Source organism: Rhinoraja longicauda, chromosome 3, assembly GCF_053455715.1.
Source record: "Rhinoraja longicauda isolate Sanriku21f chromosome 3, sRhiLon1.1, whole genome shotgun sequence".
NCBI lineage: Eukaryota > Metazoa > Chordata > Chondrichthyes > Rajiformes > Arhynchobatidae > Rhinoraja > Rhinoraja longicauda.
This window is the reverse complement of record NC_135955.1, coordinates 42288954-42305543: the sequence shown is the minus strand read 5'-3', so window position 1 is coordinate 42305543 and position 16590 is coordinate 42288954. Positions and strand designations below refer to the sequence as shown.

The 16590-nt window shown below is 42.7% G+C and overlaps 1 protein-coding gene and 1 pseudogene across 1 annotated transcript in view; both read left to right on the top strand.

The window, feature by feature from the left end:
- mllt3 (MLLT3 super elongation complex subunit) overlaps nt 1-16590 on the top strand; it is a 126057-nt gene that overhangs the window by 24847 nt on the left and 84620 nt on the right. The window lies entirely within an intron of this gene.
- Nucleotides 11355-15886, top strand: LOC144611265 (U5 small nuclear ribonucleoprotein 40 kDa protein pseudogene; annotated as a pseudogene).

The window sequence follows — 16590 nt, the reverse complement described above, 5'->3', positions numbered from 1 at the left end:
CCCGACCACTGTCATCAGCATAAAATGTGAAGCTGATGAGCTCAGTTGTTTAAACAATCTCCTCTAAAGAGAGCAAGAGGATTTTGTCTCAATTCACAATCATTTCACTTGTAAACCAATAAAAACACATCTCTGGAGAACATGGATATGTGATTTTTTTTTTTAGTTCTTGACCCTTCTTCAGAAACAACCCGCAAAGTCACCTATCTATGTTCTAAAGAGATGCTGCTTAACCCACTGTGTTACTCCAACAAATTTGTCTTTATTTTGGAAAACCACCATCTGCAGTTCCTTGTTTCTTGAATTGTAAACTACCCAGTTACATTTCCGATAATTCAGTTTCTAAGTTTATCATATTGTTTCCTAAATTCTGACCTTTGTAACTAGCCTACAAGCAATCACTCCCCTCCCCTGTGTCCCACCTGGATTTTCACCCATCACTCCCCACCCCATCCCACCTGTATTCCTTTCTCTGGCTTCACAATTCGCCTATCTTCTATTGTTATCACACTTTTTTTGTCTTTTCATCTCTGGCCTTTATCCAACCAACTGTTAATTCAAAACCCAATTGTAGGTAAATTGCCCCTGGTGTCTAGGGAATGGTTGAGAAGTGGGATAACATAGAATAGGTGTGAATGGGTGATTGATGGTCAGTGTGTACTTGGTGGGCCGAAGGGCCTGTTTCCAATGCAGTATACCAAACTTTGCAATAATAAAAAGTCCTTATCAAAAGCAAAATGACAAATCAATCTATCTAGTGATTGTTACATGAGAATTAAAAACTGTTTAGTCATTCAGCAAGGATGCAAGTTTTCATTACATATGAACCTTTCAGAAGCAGTTTTGAATAGAAATAACAATATTGTACAAGAATCTAATGCTTCTGTGAGGAAGTAGAATTAAGCTGATTAGATTTTAACGCTGTTTTAATGAAACTTGCATAATTGAATGTTACTAAGCAACAGATTTTTCCTAGCATGGTGCCAATTATCCTATGGGAATTTGGAGCTCTAATCACTGCTAACAATCACAGTGAAAGATGTTTTGAAAAGCCAGAAGTTGATAGAATTAATTTACTTTCTTTTACTCAAATCAGCTTTCCAAGCGTAGCAAGCATATGGTCAGTGCAGACTATTTGTGAAGACTTTTTCTTTGCAAAAAAATGTTCTTTACAAATAGATTCCAAATATATTTATAGGCCTGCTTTAGCCTGGTGTTGCACACCCATCAGGCATGGATGTGGTATTCTGCATCTCGCTAACTCACGCCTTCCTCTCCTCACCCCACATTGCACACGTTGGTCGTATTGCGAAGGGCCTCCAGGCTATTGGCAACCACCCTGCTGGGATGACATGCATCTGATCGGTTCCCCCTTGTGATGACAGTGAGCTTCCTTATAGATTTTGACAGGATGCCCACTGGAAGCAGGGAGCTGAACACTTCCAGCAGGTCTGGGCTGATCTAGTCCGATTGATCATGGACAATGCAGCTGACAAACTATCACTTCTCCGACTTATTCATCTTAAAGGAAGAGATGGCTTTTGGCAACTCACCCAGAGTTAATGTGTGGCCCAGACTCTTCAGCTTGTTCCAATCTATGAGATGGAGGACAGGCAGTTCTGGGTAGATGGGATTTCTGTAGCCTAAAACTCGTGCTGGCTGGGATTTTTTCACAGAATCTTTTAATGTTTTATTTTTTCCAGAAATGTACTTTTGCTTTTGCACTTTATTATATCCATTCATTATTACATATAATTCAATGTGTTCCCTTGCAGTATATCAAAAGCACCAAGTTGCATAGATGAAATGTTTGGGAGGCTATTACATTGCTTTGCCACCTGGGTCCAACAATAGAAGGATCCTACACTGTGGTCATTCAGAGAACTCGTGCTCTCCTGCACTTTGGAATGTGCCAGTCAGCAGCATGTATGTTTCGCTTTATTCCTGTGCCTCAGTTGTCAGTCAAAAGGTGCCCGTTAACCGTGGGATGGTTTAAGGATGTCTGATTGGGACTGTGCGCAACAGTTTCGCAGTGACATTGGTTGTTTCTGTCTAGAGAGGTTTAGTTTGACGATGCAGCAGGAAAACAGGCTCTGTGGCCCACTGAGTCTGCGTCGCCCAACGATCACCCGTACACTAGTTCTATGTTATCCCTGTTTTGCATTCTGTACACCAGGGGTGATTTGCAGAAGCCAATTAACCTACAAACCTACATGTCTTTTCAATGTGGAAGGAACCCAGAGCACCTAGAGAAAACCCACATTCACAGGGAGAATGTACAAACTTTGTACTAACAGAACCTGTAGTCAGGATCAAATCCGGGTCTCTGGCACTTTAAGGCAGCAGCTCTTGTCGCTGCGCCAATGTGCTGCCACAAAAGTAATTAATTTGGCAGCCACAATATCATGGAGATATCGACCTAGATTTGGTGGCAGCATTCCTGTTGGAGTAGGAAGTTTGTGGGACATGTACCACTTCAGATACTTGTACGCCTAATCTAGGTTTGTGTCACAATGCAGTATGAAAAGATTTTTGTATTGTCCAAGGAGCTAACTTTCAAATATGTTAAGCGGATTCTCTCTCTGCTCTGTTACATCATTCCAAGAATTGCTATGGGATGGAAGAACTGATCAACCTGTTCGAAAAGTAATCGGTTTAATATTTTGTCAAAAGGTGCAAAATGATATTCTCACTTTTTTTCGTGAATTTCATGTTCTCAAATCATCCCCAAGCACTTGACAACTAATTTCTCTTGGTTCAAAATAGTTTAAAATTTGATTAATATTTGTACTATAAATAGTAAATTTCTTTCTTTCTACACTGGTGGCTACTGGCGAAGATTGCTTATAATGTTGAGACGAAAAGGCTTTATTCAAAATTAGCCGTCAATGCTTGAAACCTTTTAAAATCTTCCTCCTTGTGTCCAGGAGCACAGCCTGATTCCATAGTTTTAAATTTATTTCAGTGAAGCAGCCACTTTATGTATATCTTTGAATCTAATATGGGTATAAATAATATCAATAGACAGCAGACTCTCCATTTAAAAATTATCATGACCTGACTTCTAGCAGGAGACTGCATTCTGTCTGATATGATCTTAAGTAAATTCTACACTTTAAAGTAAGTGAACTAGCTGATTTTTATATCCAGTCTCCTTTCCCTTTGCATGTGGACTTAAGAAGAACATCATAAAACATCCCAGAAACATTTAGACTGACCTCTTGCATAGAGTGGTTCAGCTTCAAGTCACGATGAAAGCAGCTTCCTCTTGGGCAAAAAGTAATGCTTCTCTTTGCTATTCAGTCTGGTAAGCTGCTTTTGCAATCCATACTGGAATTCATAAATGTATTCAAAAGCAGTAATCGTACTTTCCACTCAACAACTTTTTGTGAACACACAACTTTGAAATTGTCAAGTACACAACAACTATGTTCAATTTTCAATGAGGGATTGCCCCTTCTGAAGGTTGGGCATCATCCACCTTAAAAAAATAAAATAAATGTTCAGATAATGGGTGCCACCTTAAATTCGTTTTCCCAGTGTCCCTGTCTCAACCCTAATCCATTGGAAACACTTGCTGCTGAGTTAGAAGATTTGTTCCAATTATGATCATCCAGGACGACAGAAAAAGCTATCCTGCTACGAAGAGGGCCACAGGTTGTGGATGGCTTCGGAGGTGTATTATATTGGGGGAGATGTCATCATTTGAATGTAACTCCAAACTGATAGCTTTCCCTGCTGTCCCAGGTAAGGGGAGTAAGAGGCGATTGTGGCTGACAAGGGAAGTCAAGGACAGTATAAAAATAAAAGAGAAGTATAGCATTAGCAAAAATGAGCGGGAAGCCAGAGGATTGGGACTCTTTTAAAGAGCATCAGAAGATAACTAAAAAGGCAATACGGGGAGAAAAGATGAGGTACGAAGGTAAGCTAGCCAAGCATATAAAGGAGGATAGTAAAAGTGTCTTTAGGTACGTGAAGAGGAAAAAAATAGTTAAGACAAATGTGGGTACCTTGAAGACAGAAGCAGGTGAATTTATTATGGGGAACAAGGAAATGGCAAATGAGTTGAACAGGTACTTTGGATCTGTCTTCACTAAGGAAGACACAAACAATCTCCCAGATGTTCTAGTGGCCAGAGATCCTAGGGTGACGAAGGAACTGGAGGAAATTCACATTAGGCGGGAAATGGTGTTCGGTAGACTGATGGGACAGAAGGTTGATAAATCCCTGGGGCCTGATGGTCTGCATCCCAGGGAACTTAAGGAAGTGGCTCTAGAAATCGTGGATGCATTGGTGATCATTTTCAAATGTTCTATAGATTCAGGATCAGTTCCTGTGGATTAGAAACATAGAAAATAGGTGCAGGAGGAGGCCATTCGGCCCTTCGAGCCAGCACCGCCATTCATTGTGATCATGGCTGATCGTCCCCAATCAATAATCTATGCCTCCCTTCTCCCCATATCCCTTGATTCCACTAGGCCCTGGAGCTCTATCTAACTCTCTCTTAAATCCATCCAGTGATTTGGCTTCCACTGCCCTCTGTGGCAGAGAATTCCACAAATTCACAACTCTGGGTGAAAAGGTTTCTTCTCACCTTAGTTTTAAATGGCCTCCCCTTTATTCTAAGACTATGACCCCTGGTTCTGGACTCGCCCAACATTGGGAACATTTTTCCTGCATCTAGCTTGTCCATTCCTTTTATAATTTTATGTTTCTATAAGATCCTCTCTCATCCTTCTAAACTCCAGTGAATACAATCCTAGTCTTTTCAATCTTTCCTCATATGTCAGTCCCGCCATCCTAGGGATCAATCTCGTGAACCTATGCTAAACTGCCTCAATTACAAGGATATCCTTCCTCAAATTAGGAGACCAAAACTGTACATAATACTCCAGATGTGGTCTTACCAGTGCCCTATACAACTGCAGAAGAACCTCTTTACTCCTATGCTGAAATCCTCTTGTTATGAAGGCCAACATTCCATTAGCTTTCTTCACTGCCTGCTGTACCTGCACGCCAACTTTCAGTGACTGGTGTACAAGGACACCCTGGTCTCGCTGCACCTCCCCCTTACCTAACCTAACTCCATTGAGATAATAATCTGCCTCCTTGTTTCTGCCGCCAAAGTGGATAACCTCACATTTATCTATATTATACTGCATTTGCCACGCATCTGTCTACTCACTCAACCTGTCCAGGTCACCCTGCAGCCTCCTAACATCCTCTTCACAGTTTACACTGCCACCCAGCTTTGTGTCGTCCACAAACTTGCTAGTGTTGCTTCTAATTCCCTCTTCCAAATCATTGGAGGGTAGCTCGTGTTATCCCACTTTTTAAGAAAGGAGGGAGAGTGGAATGCTTGACTAATCTTCTGGAATTCTTTGAGGATGTAACCAGGAAAATTGACGGGAGCCGGAGGATGTGGTGTACCTTGACTCACAAAGTCTTTGACAAGGTTCCACATAGAAGATTAGTGGGCAAAATTAGAGCACATGGTATTGGAGGTAGGGTACTGACATGGATAGAAAATTGGTTGACAGACAGAAAGCAAAGAGTGGGGATAAATGGGTCCCTTTCAGAATGGCAGGCAGTAACTAGTGGGGCACCGCAAGGCTCGGTGCTGGGACCGCAGCTATTTACAATATACATTAATGACTTGGATGAAGGGATTAAAAGTACCATTAGCAAATTTGCAGATGATACAAAGCTGGGTGGTAATGTGAACTGTGAGGAAGATGCTATGAGGTTGCAGGGTGACTTGGACAGGTTGTGTGAGTGGGCTGATGCATGGCAGATGCAGTTTAATGTGGATAAGTGTGAGGTTATCCACTTTGGTGGTAAGAATAGGAAGGCAGAGTATTATCTGAATGGTGTCAAGTTAGGAACAGGGGACGTACAACGAGATCTGGGTGTCCTAGTGCATCAGTCACTGAAAGGAAGCATGCAGGTACAGCAGGCAGTGAAGAAAGCCAATGGAATGTTGGCCTTCATAACAAGAGGAGTTGAGTATAGGAGCAAAGAGGTCCTTCTGCAGTTGTACAGGGCCCTAGTCAGACTGCACCTGGAGTACTGTGTGCAGTTTTGGTCTCCAAATTTGTGGAAGGAAATTCTTGCTATTGAGGGCGTGCAGCGTAGGTTTACTAGGTTAATTCCCGGAATGGCGGGACTAACATATGTTGAAAGACTGGAGCGACTAGGCTTGTATACACTGGAATTTAGAAGGATGAGAGGAGATCTTATCGAAACGTATAAGATTATTAAGGGGTTCGACACGTTAGAGGCAGGAAACATGTTCCCAATGTTGGGGGAGTTCAGAACAAGGGGCCACAGTTTAAGAATAAGGGGTAGGCCATTTAGAACTGAGATCAGGAAAACCTTTTTCAGTCAGAGAGTTGTGAATCTGTGGAATTCTCTGCCTCAGAAGGCAGTGGAGGCCAATTCTCTGAATGCTTTCAAGAGAGAGCTGGATAGAGCTCTTAAGGATAGCGGAGTCAGGGGGTATGGGGAGAAGGCAGGAACGGGGTACTGATTGAGAATGATCAGCCATAATCACATTGAATGGCGGTGCTGGCTCGAAGGGCCGAATGGCCTCCTCCTGCACCTATTGTCTATTGTCTAAAACAGGAAATTATAGACCAGTGAGCCTGACATCGGTGGTGGGGAAGATACTGGAGTCAATTATAAAAGAAGAAATTGCGAAACATTTGGATAGCAGTAACAGGATCGTTCTGAGTCAACACAGATTTACGAAGGGGAAATCATGCTTGACTAATCTTCTGGGATTTTTTGAGGATGTAACTAGGAAAATGGACAAGGGAGAGCCAGAGGATGTAGTGTACCTGGACTTTCAGAAAACCTTTGATAACGTTCCACATAGGAGATTAATGGGCAAAATCAGAGCACGTGGTATTGGGGGTAGGGTACTGACATGGATAGAAAATTGGTTGGCAAACAGGAAACAAAGAGTGGGGATAAATGGGTCCCTTTCAGAATGGCAGGCAGTGACTAGTGAGGTAGTGCAAGGCTCGGTGCTGGGACCGCAGATATTTGCAATATACATTAATGACTTAGATGAAGGGATTAAAAGTAACATTAGCAAATTTGCAGATGACACAAAGCTGGGTGGCAGTGTGAAGTGTGAGGAGGATGCTGTGAGGTTGCAGGGTGACTTGGACAGGTTGTGTGAGTAGGCAGATGCATGGCAGATGCAGTTTAATGTGGATAAGTGTGAGGTTATCCAGTTTGGTGGTAAGAACAGGAAGGCAGATTATTATCTGAATGGTGTCAAGTTAGGAAAAGGGGAAGTACAACGAGATCTGGGTGTCCTAGTTCATCAATCACAGAAAGTAAGCATGCAGATACAGCAGGCAGTGAAGAAAGCTAATGGAATGTTGGCCTTCATAACAAGAGGAGTTGAGTAAAGGAGCAAAGAGGTTCTTCTGTAGTTGTACAGGGCCCTAGTGAGATGACACCTGGAGTGTTGTGTGCAGTTTTGGTCTCCAAATTTGAGGAAGGAAATTCTTACTATTGAGGGAGTGCAGCGTAGGTTCACGAGGTTGATTCCCGGAATGGCGGGACTGTCGTTTGTTGAAAGACTGGAGCGACTGGGCTTGTATACACTGGAATTTAGGATGAGAGGGGATAGTATTGAAATTTATAAGATTATTAAGGGATTGGACACGTTAGAGGCAAGAAACATGTCCCTGATGTTGGGGGAGTCCAGAACCAGGGGCCACAGTTTAAGAATAAGGGGTAGGCCATTTAGAACGGAGACGAGGAAAAACTTTTTCACTCAGAGTTGTAAATCTGTGGAATTCTCTGCCTCAGAAGGCAGTGGAGGCCAATTCTCTGGATACTTTCAATAGAGAGTTAGATAGAGCTCTTAATTATAGCGAAGTCAGGGGGTATGGGGAGAGGGCAGGAACAGGGTACTGAATGTGAATGATCAGCCATGATCAAGTTGAATGGTGGTGCTGGCTCGAAGGGCCGAATGGCCTACTCCTGCACCTATTGTCTATTGTATTCCTTGAACCATCTGCTCCAAAACAGTCCCCAGGGCCCCGTTTTTCACTACACCAGGCCTGCAATGGTTAGACTTCTCAAAATGCAGCACCTTGAAATCCATTAGCCATTCGTCGTCCCACTTGCCCAACTTACCTACATCCCTGTGATAATTCCTGGTGACCATCTTCACTCTCCATGATGCCACCAACTTGAGATATCATTTTCAAACTTACTACTCATGCCTTGTACATTCTCATCCATATTGTTGATATAGATAACAAAGGGCAGTGTACTTGGCATTTACAGCTGAAGCACACCAGTAGTCAAAGGCCTTCAGTTTGAAAAACAACCTTCTACTACCATTCTCTACTTCCTATTATGAAACCAATGCTGTTTCCTCTCCTTGTATCCTATGCAATCTCACCTTTCAGCAGCCTACTGTGTGGAGGAACCTTATCAAAGGCTTGTCAAACGCCTTGGTGAAGTCCATATCAACAACATCCATGGGTCACCATCCTTCTTGCTTCCCACTTCAAAGAACTCAAATTCGTGAGACAATCACCAACGCACAAAATCAACTTGACCCCCCCCCATCAGTTCCTGTCATTCCAAATGCACGTCTGTCTAATCCATTCGAATCCTCTCCAGTAAGTTTCCTACTACATGCTTACTGGTCTATGCTTCCCAGGTTTTTCTTTACAGCCTTCATGAATAAAGGCACATAATTTGCCACCCTCTATTAGACACAAAATGCTGGAGTAACTCAGCAGGTCAGGCAGCATCTCTGAAGAGAAGTAATGGATGACGTTTCGGGTCGCAACCCTTCTTCAGCAATTGATTGCTTGTGAATTGAGATAGCCAATTGCACAAAATCCCCCAAATTAAAAATGAATGATTGGATGATGGTTGGTATGTTATCTGGGCCTTTGAATTCATTTATTTTGTTGGTAAAGGTGCCAGTTGGACTATTTATATCCAGCCGAGCAGGCAAAAAGTGTAGTTGTATTTCAGTAGGGGACCCAGACATCTACATTAAGGGCTACAGTGGGGCTTTAACTCCTAACCTATAAAGCATTAAGTGCCATCGCTTGAACCAAACTAGTTCTATTTATTTTGCATGTAACCAGGGCAGGTTCTGTAATATACCAGAAGGAGACACTAAATGCTCGAGTAGTTCAGTGGGACAGGCAGCATAGCATCCCTGGAGAACATGGACAGGTGACGTTTCAGGCTGTATAAGGGTCCGACCTGAAGCGTCACCAGTCTGTGTTCTCCAGGGAGCTGCCTGACACACTGAATTACTCTAGCACTTTGTGGCTTTTGCAAAGCAGCATCTGCCTTTTTCCAATGTTTCTGTTTAAAACCAGGGAGATGGTGGTGGATTTCCGCAGGCGCAGCCAAGTGCCCCCGACACCGGTGAACATCCAGGGAATGGACATCGGGAGGGTGGACTCTTATAAGTACCTGGGTGTTTACCTCAACAATAATTTATTCACAAAATGCTGGAGTAACTCAGCAGGTCAGGCAGCATCTCGGGAGAGAAGGAATGGGTGACGTTTCGGGTCGAGACCCTTCTTCAGACTGATGTCAGGGGTGGGACAAAGGAAGGATATAGGTGGAGACAGGAAGCTAGAGGGAGATCTGGGAAGAAGGAGGGGAAGGGAGGGACAGAGGAGCTATCTGAAGTTGGAGCTATCTTCCTGTCTCCACCTATATCCTTCCTTTGTCCCACCCCCGACATCAGTCTGAAAAAGGGTCTCGACCCGAAACGTCACCCATTCCTTCTCTCCCGAGATGCTGCCTGACCTGCTGAGTTACTCCAGCATTTTGTGAATAAATCGATTTGTACCAGCATCTGCAGTTATTTTCTTATACTACCTAATAAACTTGACTGGACCGAAAACATCAATGTGCTATACAAAAAGACCCAGAGCAGACTTTATCTGCTGAGGAGACTCAGGTCCTTTGGAGTGCAGGGGGCACTCCTAAGGACCTTCTGCAACACTGTGGTTGCATCAGCCATTTTCTATGGAGTGGTCTGCTGGAGCCGCAGCATCTCACCAGCGATGGGGAAGAGACTTGACAAGCTGGTCAGGAAGGCCAGCTCTGTCCTGGGTTGCCCCCTTGACTCAGTACAGGCGGTGGGAGAGAGGAGGATGATGGCAAAGTTAACATCGCTGCTGGACAATGACTCCCACCCCATGCAGGACACTGTCACTGCACTGAGTAGCTCCTTCGGTGACAGACTCCTTCACCCCAAGTGTGTGAAGGAGTGATATAGGAGGTCCTTCCTTCCCGCTGCTATGATACTGCACAACCAGCACTGCTCCCAGCAGATGAGTCAACGGTAACAGTTAAGGAATACACAGTAAATTGATGACAATTTATCCTTGTCTTTACTTTTATAATGAATGATCTCTTGCTTTCCACTTTTCAGCTATAACACTGTAAATTTCTCCGGTGTGGGACAAATAAAGGAATTTATTATTATCAAGAGCAGTTGCTTCCCTGAAACCGATTGATTTGCTGCAATTAACCAGTGACCACTAAATGTCTTTGTACTTCATTCTGTAACCAGTACACTTTACAGTATCCAACTTATTTCCAACTTAATTAACGCAAGAGGCAAGTGTTTATTTGTCACTTACACTGGATATGAAGCGGAAGACTGAAATTCTGACTTGGATGCATCAACAATAAATATACATTCAATTAACAGTTACACTAAATAGAACTAGACCACATTAGTTGTAAAATAAAGAATGTGGACTATTATCTGCTTCATTGCTCTGTTTATAAAATATGAATTATTCCCTAGGTTTTTTACCAAAAATGTACCGGAAGATTAAAAAAAAATCAAATTCCAACACTGATGTACAGAAGGATGTGTGGTCCAAATCCAGAGCTACCTGAAAGTGGCTATACAAGTACTGTAGATAGAGTTGTAAAGGTGTATGGTATGCCTGCCTTCATTGCTTGGGACATTACAAGAGTCAGGAAGTCATGATGCAGCTTTACAGGACACGAGTTAGGTGACTTTTGGAGTATTGTGTGTAGTTTTTGCTATCCCATTGCAGGAAGGATATGGAGGCATTGGAAAGGGTGCAGTCGAGGTTTATGAGAGTGCTGCCTGGTTTAGAGGGTATTGGCTATAAGGAAAGGTTGGACAAACTTGGATTGTTTTCTCTGGAGTGTCAGAAGTTGAGGAGAGACACGGTAGAAGTGTATAAAATTGAAGCGTAAAATTGCTAGTCAGATCCTTGAACCTGTTACCTTGTAACATTTGGCGTAGTTGGCAGGATCTGACGAATCGAACAGAAAATGTTTGGTAAAAAGAAATAGCAAACGAGATGGTGCTGGTGCAGGCCAAGCACCCCCGCAACAAGCTGCTGCCATCAGTGCAGGGGAGCCCGCAGCAGGCCGTGGGGCAGGTGGGACCAAGAACCTCGAGTCTTCAAGCTCCTCTAATGCTTTTAACAGGTCACGAGGGAGAAGTTTATTGTTGCAAATTTCACTGGAATGGATCAACACTGGCAACTGCAGGATTGGATCGACTCGTATTGTTTTGGAATATATATGGCAACTGCCATAATTATGCTACATTGGAAGGTCACGGTGGAGCAGTGATGGAATTGCATTATAACGCAGATGGCAACATGCTGTTTACAGCATCAACAGACAAAACTGTAGCAGTGTGGGACAGTGAAACGGGTGAAAGATCAAGAGACTTAAAGGTCACACATCCTTTGTGAATTCATGTTATCCAACTACAGTTGGTCTGTACAGGAAGCGACGATGAAACAGTGAAGCTATGGGACATTCGGAGGAGGGCTGCAATCCATACGTTTCAAAACGCACCAAGTGCTGGCAGCAACGTTTTAATGACACAAGCGATCAGAATATCTCTGGTGGTATTGATGGCGACGTTAAGGTTTGAGACCTCTAACAAAACAAGTTAATTTGTACCATGTGTGGTCATACAGACTCGGTGACTGGTTTCACCCTGAGTGGGGTAAAAGAGAACATCGCCAACCTCGCTGACCACATGCAGGAAGCCATAGAGAAGATTCGACGGGTCGGAGAACAGTCCCACATTTACAATCCCTGGGGAGGATGGTGGCCTTTCGGGATGTTTGAAGGCTGGTGGGCAACAGTGGTGCACTGGGGACTGATCATCGGGACAATCTTGGTGGCAATTATATTACTGCGATGTATGTGTGGATTGGCATCACGACCGCATGGACTTTACTGCAGCCTGTGGGCCAGATGTAACTACAGCCTGCGGGCCGGATGTAACGTTCACCAGATTGTTCGAGGGGTGGAATGTTGTACGAGAATTTTGCCCAGTCTGACCCATAGTGCTGTGGCCGGTAGCGTTAAATTTAGAACCCATAGCGCTGCAGCCCATGGCTCTTTGTTTAAATTCCCACGCGCCAAGCTAACAGCGCTCGGTTTAAAACTTTGCTTGCCACGTCTGTAGCGCTGTGTATTGCTTTATGCACCGAGTCTGCAGCTGATAGCGCTTTGTTTCAGGGGGGATGGGGGGGGGGGGGGGGGGGGGTGGTTTGCTCGGATGTAGTCCACTGCCATTGATTGTAATTTGAATTTGGGAGCACTGCTATTGGCCAGGGGCGGCGGTTAATTCAACAACTGATTTCTGCCTGTGTCAGCAATCAGCGCCGCGGACGGAGGCCGAGAGAGCGGGAGGTGTGCGGTAAGATGGGCCCCCGCGCATGCTGAGATAAGTATTGTTGTTGTTCTCTCTCGTGCCAATAAAACTGATTTGTAACTTAATGGATCAGTGTGCCTTTTTTCTGTTCTACTATTCAGATCCTTGAACCTATTCCCCAGTAACAACAATTTTAGAACTTGGTCCAGTTTGGGAGTAATTTGTCTGGCTCTTCCAGAGACCTATTGCTACCACTTGTGTGGGTCATTTCATTTGTTCGCAAAAGCCTGAACTTAATGGCCAGAGTATCCTTTGGGTTAATGTAGTTGTGGTTTGCAAGCTTGAGGATATTGCTTGGCTTGCTCCTCTTTTCACTGTTTTGATTCCCCAGTGCTGAGGCCACTGTGCTGCCTTTCTAATTTCTGCATTAAATGCTGCAGTAATACAGAGGCTGTGCCATTGATCTAACAATGTTGGTTTACAACAAAGATAGACACAAAATGCTGGAGTAACTCAGCGGGACAGGCAGCGTCTCTGGATAGAAGGAATGGGTGACGTTTCGGGTCGAGACCCTTCTTCAGACTGAGAATCCAACCCAACCCAAAACATCACCCATTCCTTCTATCCAGAGATGCGGGCTGTCCCGCTGAGTTACTCCAGCATTTTATGTCTACAAACAGCATTTCTTAATGTCCTTCAGAACCTGCCCAATAAATCACTTTCAATTCAGTCCTGTCTACTATCCCACTGTAGAACAAAACCAAAATGTCTGCACACTTTGTGATGTTTGTATTAAGCTTCCAGAGTTTCAGCACCTTGTGGTGGACCAGGACATTTCACTGTTGTGCTCAACGATGAGCTATTAGCATCAGAACAGGATATTATATGGTGCAGCCTCTTAAGCACTTGTACTCTAAAGAATCAGCCTTATCACAACCAGATGCGGTGCATATCACGAGCTGTTGAAGTCAATTTTGATGAGTTTGGTAATTTGGTTTGGTTTCCCAATTTTGAAATCAATTTGAGAAATTTACAATTTGAGAAGATTTAGTGAAAGCTGTCAGTTGCAATAAAATTCTGACAATTCATTGAGTATTCTAAACGTATCTTCAATTTGTCTGATTGCAGTGCAGATGCCACCATTGTCAATGGCAATATTTGTTGGGATGTATCAGAAGTAACTCTTGATATAAAACATTTCTTCCCTGTTTCAGTTCCATCACTGTTACAGATGTATAGTTTTGCCTGTTTATTAGATGCTTTAAAAGTGTCTCTTATTGCACTTTAATTAAGAATAATGAAGTAATTGAACTGAACCTTCTGAAATATCGACACACACAAAATTATCAACTGTATTACAAAGTTGAATACAACACCCCTTAAGTTGTTCTGAATGAGGAACATGTGCCAAGTTAAAATGATGATTAATAAATTATCCTCAGTATTCCAAAATTAAGTTTGAGAGAAATGGTTTGATTTTGTTTTTGGGAGACGGAAGGGTAAATTTGAATTTGGGCAAAAGCAAAAGTGACCTTGATGGCGGTCAGTCCTCTTCTGATTCATTCTTCTGGAAATGACAAGCAAAAATGGCCAAGCAGAAGAGTGACCTAGTTTTAGGTTTATTGTCAGAATTTCAGCAGCGTATTTTCTAAAACCGAGATGAGTACTGATGTGTTGACTTGAAATCAAATTCTACCTGCCATCTTAAAGTATGTTGCTTTACTGCCAAAGAGAAAATAAGCTCTAAGTGGTCTCAAAATAAAAATTCTGTCCGTCATGTTACTTATTCTTTGTTGTATTGTTCACCAGTTTTGGAAATGGTGGATTGTTTTCAAATTTTCCGTGTTTTAGTAGGCATCTGCGGCATGCTTGAGAAGGTGACATGGCTAAATTTATTATTATTTTATTGCTTTCAAAAGAAAACAAATATTGCACCTTTCCAAGCATAATATCGATGGGGAAAAAAGTTTTGATGATTACATGATCTTATATGGGATTTTTCATTAACATGCCAAATTTGCTGTTGATATAGCTGTGAAATATTATTTGCCTAATTTGAAACATCTTTATCCCACACTGCGTCAGATCAGTTTGCATGTTAAGCAATTCAACATGTAAAACAGTTAAAAACCGAAAATATCTGAAGACAAATATAATTTAATAGCAGATGCTAGAATATTTAGGGACCTAGCAGCAACAAATGTTGCTATGCAAGCCTCTATTCATAACTTCAATATATCATGTGTTGAAATAGTATATTGGAATTTATTTTGTTGTGATGAGGAGAATATGCGTAAAGAAGGGTCTCGACCTGAAACGTCACCCATTACTTCTCTCCGGAGATGCTGCCTGACCTGCTGAATTACTCCAGCATTTTGTGTCTCCCTAAAGATTTACCTCATTGGCTTGCTTGCAATTAAATACTAGTTCTTGCAATTGTTTGTTTGCGTGTGTGACTGTTTATCCAAAATAATCCTGACTTTGTCATTTGCAATTGTATAATCTATTTGTTTCACAAGCATGTTTATTCAGGTGCCATTGTTAAAGTTAAAAACAGTCTCCATTTGCAAGGAACATGCATGTGTCTAACATTTGTTGCATTAAGCTTCAAGTGAGCTGATATAAAATACCCAACCTGCCTTCTTTGTCTTTGGCCTAAAGTGCTTGGTGCCCTTGGGCTCTAGTAATTTAGCACCAACTCCAGTTTTACCTCATGATGGTCCACCTCTAAAATTCCACAGAGAATCCGGCTCAGACCCAACTGCCAAGGCAGGTCCTTGCCGATCGTTCCTACTGACATGCTTGGACAGTCAGGTGAGATATGGTTGCAGGCTACAATACAGCCAAAGTATTTGAACATTTCTGAATTCCTGTGTTTACAAATATTCAAGAGCTATTTGAAAGTTAAATTTGCTGTTGAAAAGTATTAAAACATGTAAACTCAAACAATGGAAATGCGAAAACACACTCAAATGTGTTTAATTCGTATATGAAGCTGTAAATTGCCTCTAATCAGCAGTTTATGCTTCGCCTTTCCTTTTCATTGAAGTAAATGGAGCAGCTGAACTCATGCCAGTTCTAGCCCATGTTCAGTTGGCACATTTCGGCAGCGTAAATGGGAAAACTGCAAAAGTTCATGCTCGAGTCCTTGGCTTGGGAGTAAAGTGTCAAAATGCGAAGGTGCAGCCATCAAATTTCAGCTTCAGAGCTTGAATGTTTGCCCAAACTTTTAATGAGTCCTAAACTTCTGCACAATTATTGAACTTAAGGCTGCATTTCCATGCACGTTGCAAATTTTGGGCTTTGATTTGTGAAAAAGCAGTTATGGGTTTTTTTACACTTGTAAATAACAATCTAAATGTTAACCTAATAGAGAATGAATACATTTTAATACAGACACTCCCCGATTTAAGCAATAAGCAATTTACATAAATTTGCACTTAAACAATGAAGATGGACACAAAAACTGGAGTAACTCAGCGGGACAGGCAGCATCTCTGGAGAGAAGGAATGGGTGACGTCTGAAGAGGGGTCTCGACCCTTAACGTCACCCATTCCTTCTCTCCAGAGATGCTGCCTGTCCCGCTGAGTTACTCCAGCTTTTTGTGTCTATCTTCGGTTTAAACCAGCATCTGCAGTTCCTTCTTGCACTTAAGCAATGTTATACGTGGTCCCGAGTGCAATCAAGGCAGTTTGTAATTCAGTAACAGTGTCCAATCACTCAAATTTATATCAGAAACATACTGGCAATGGTGGTGGTGATTACCCAGAAAGCCGCACACCACAGAAAGTGCCCCAGACACAGCTGAGACAGTTAATACTCTCAGTGACAGACACAAAGTGCTGACGTAACTCAACGGGCCAGGCAGATACTCTGGAAAACATGATCAGACAACATTTCGGGTCAAGACACTTCT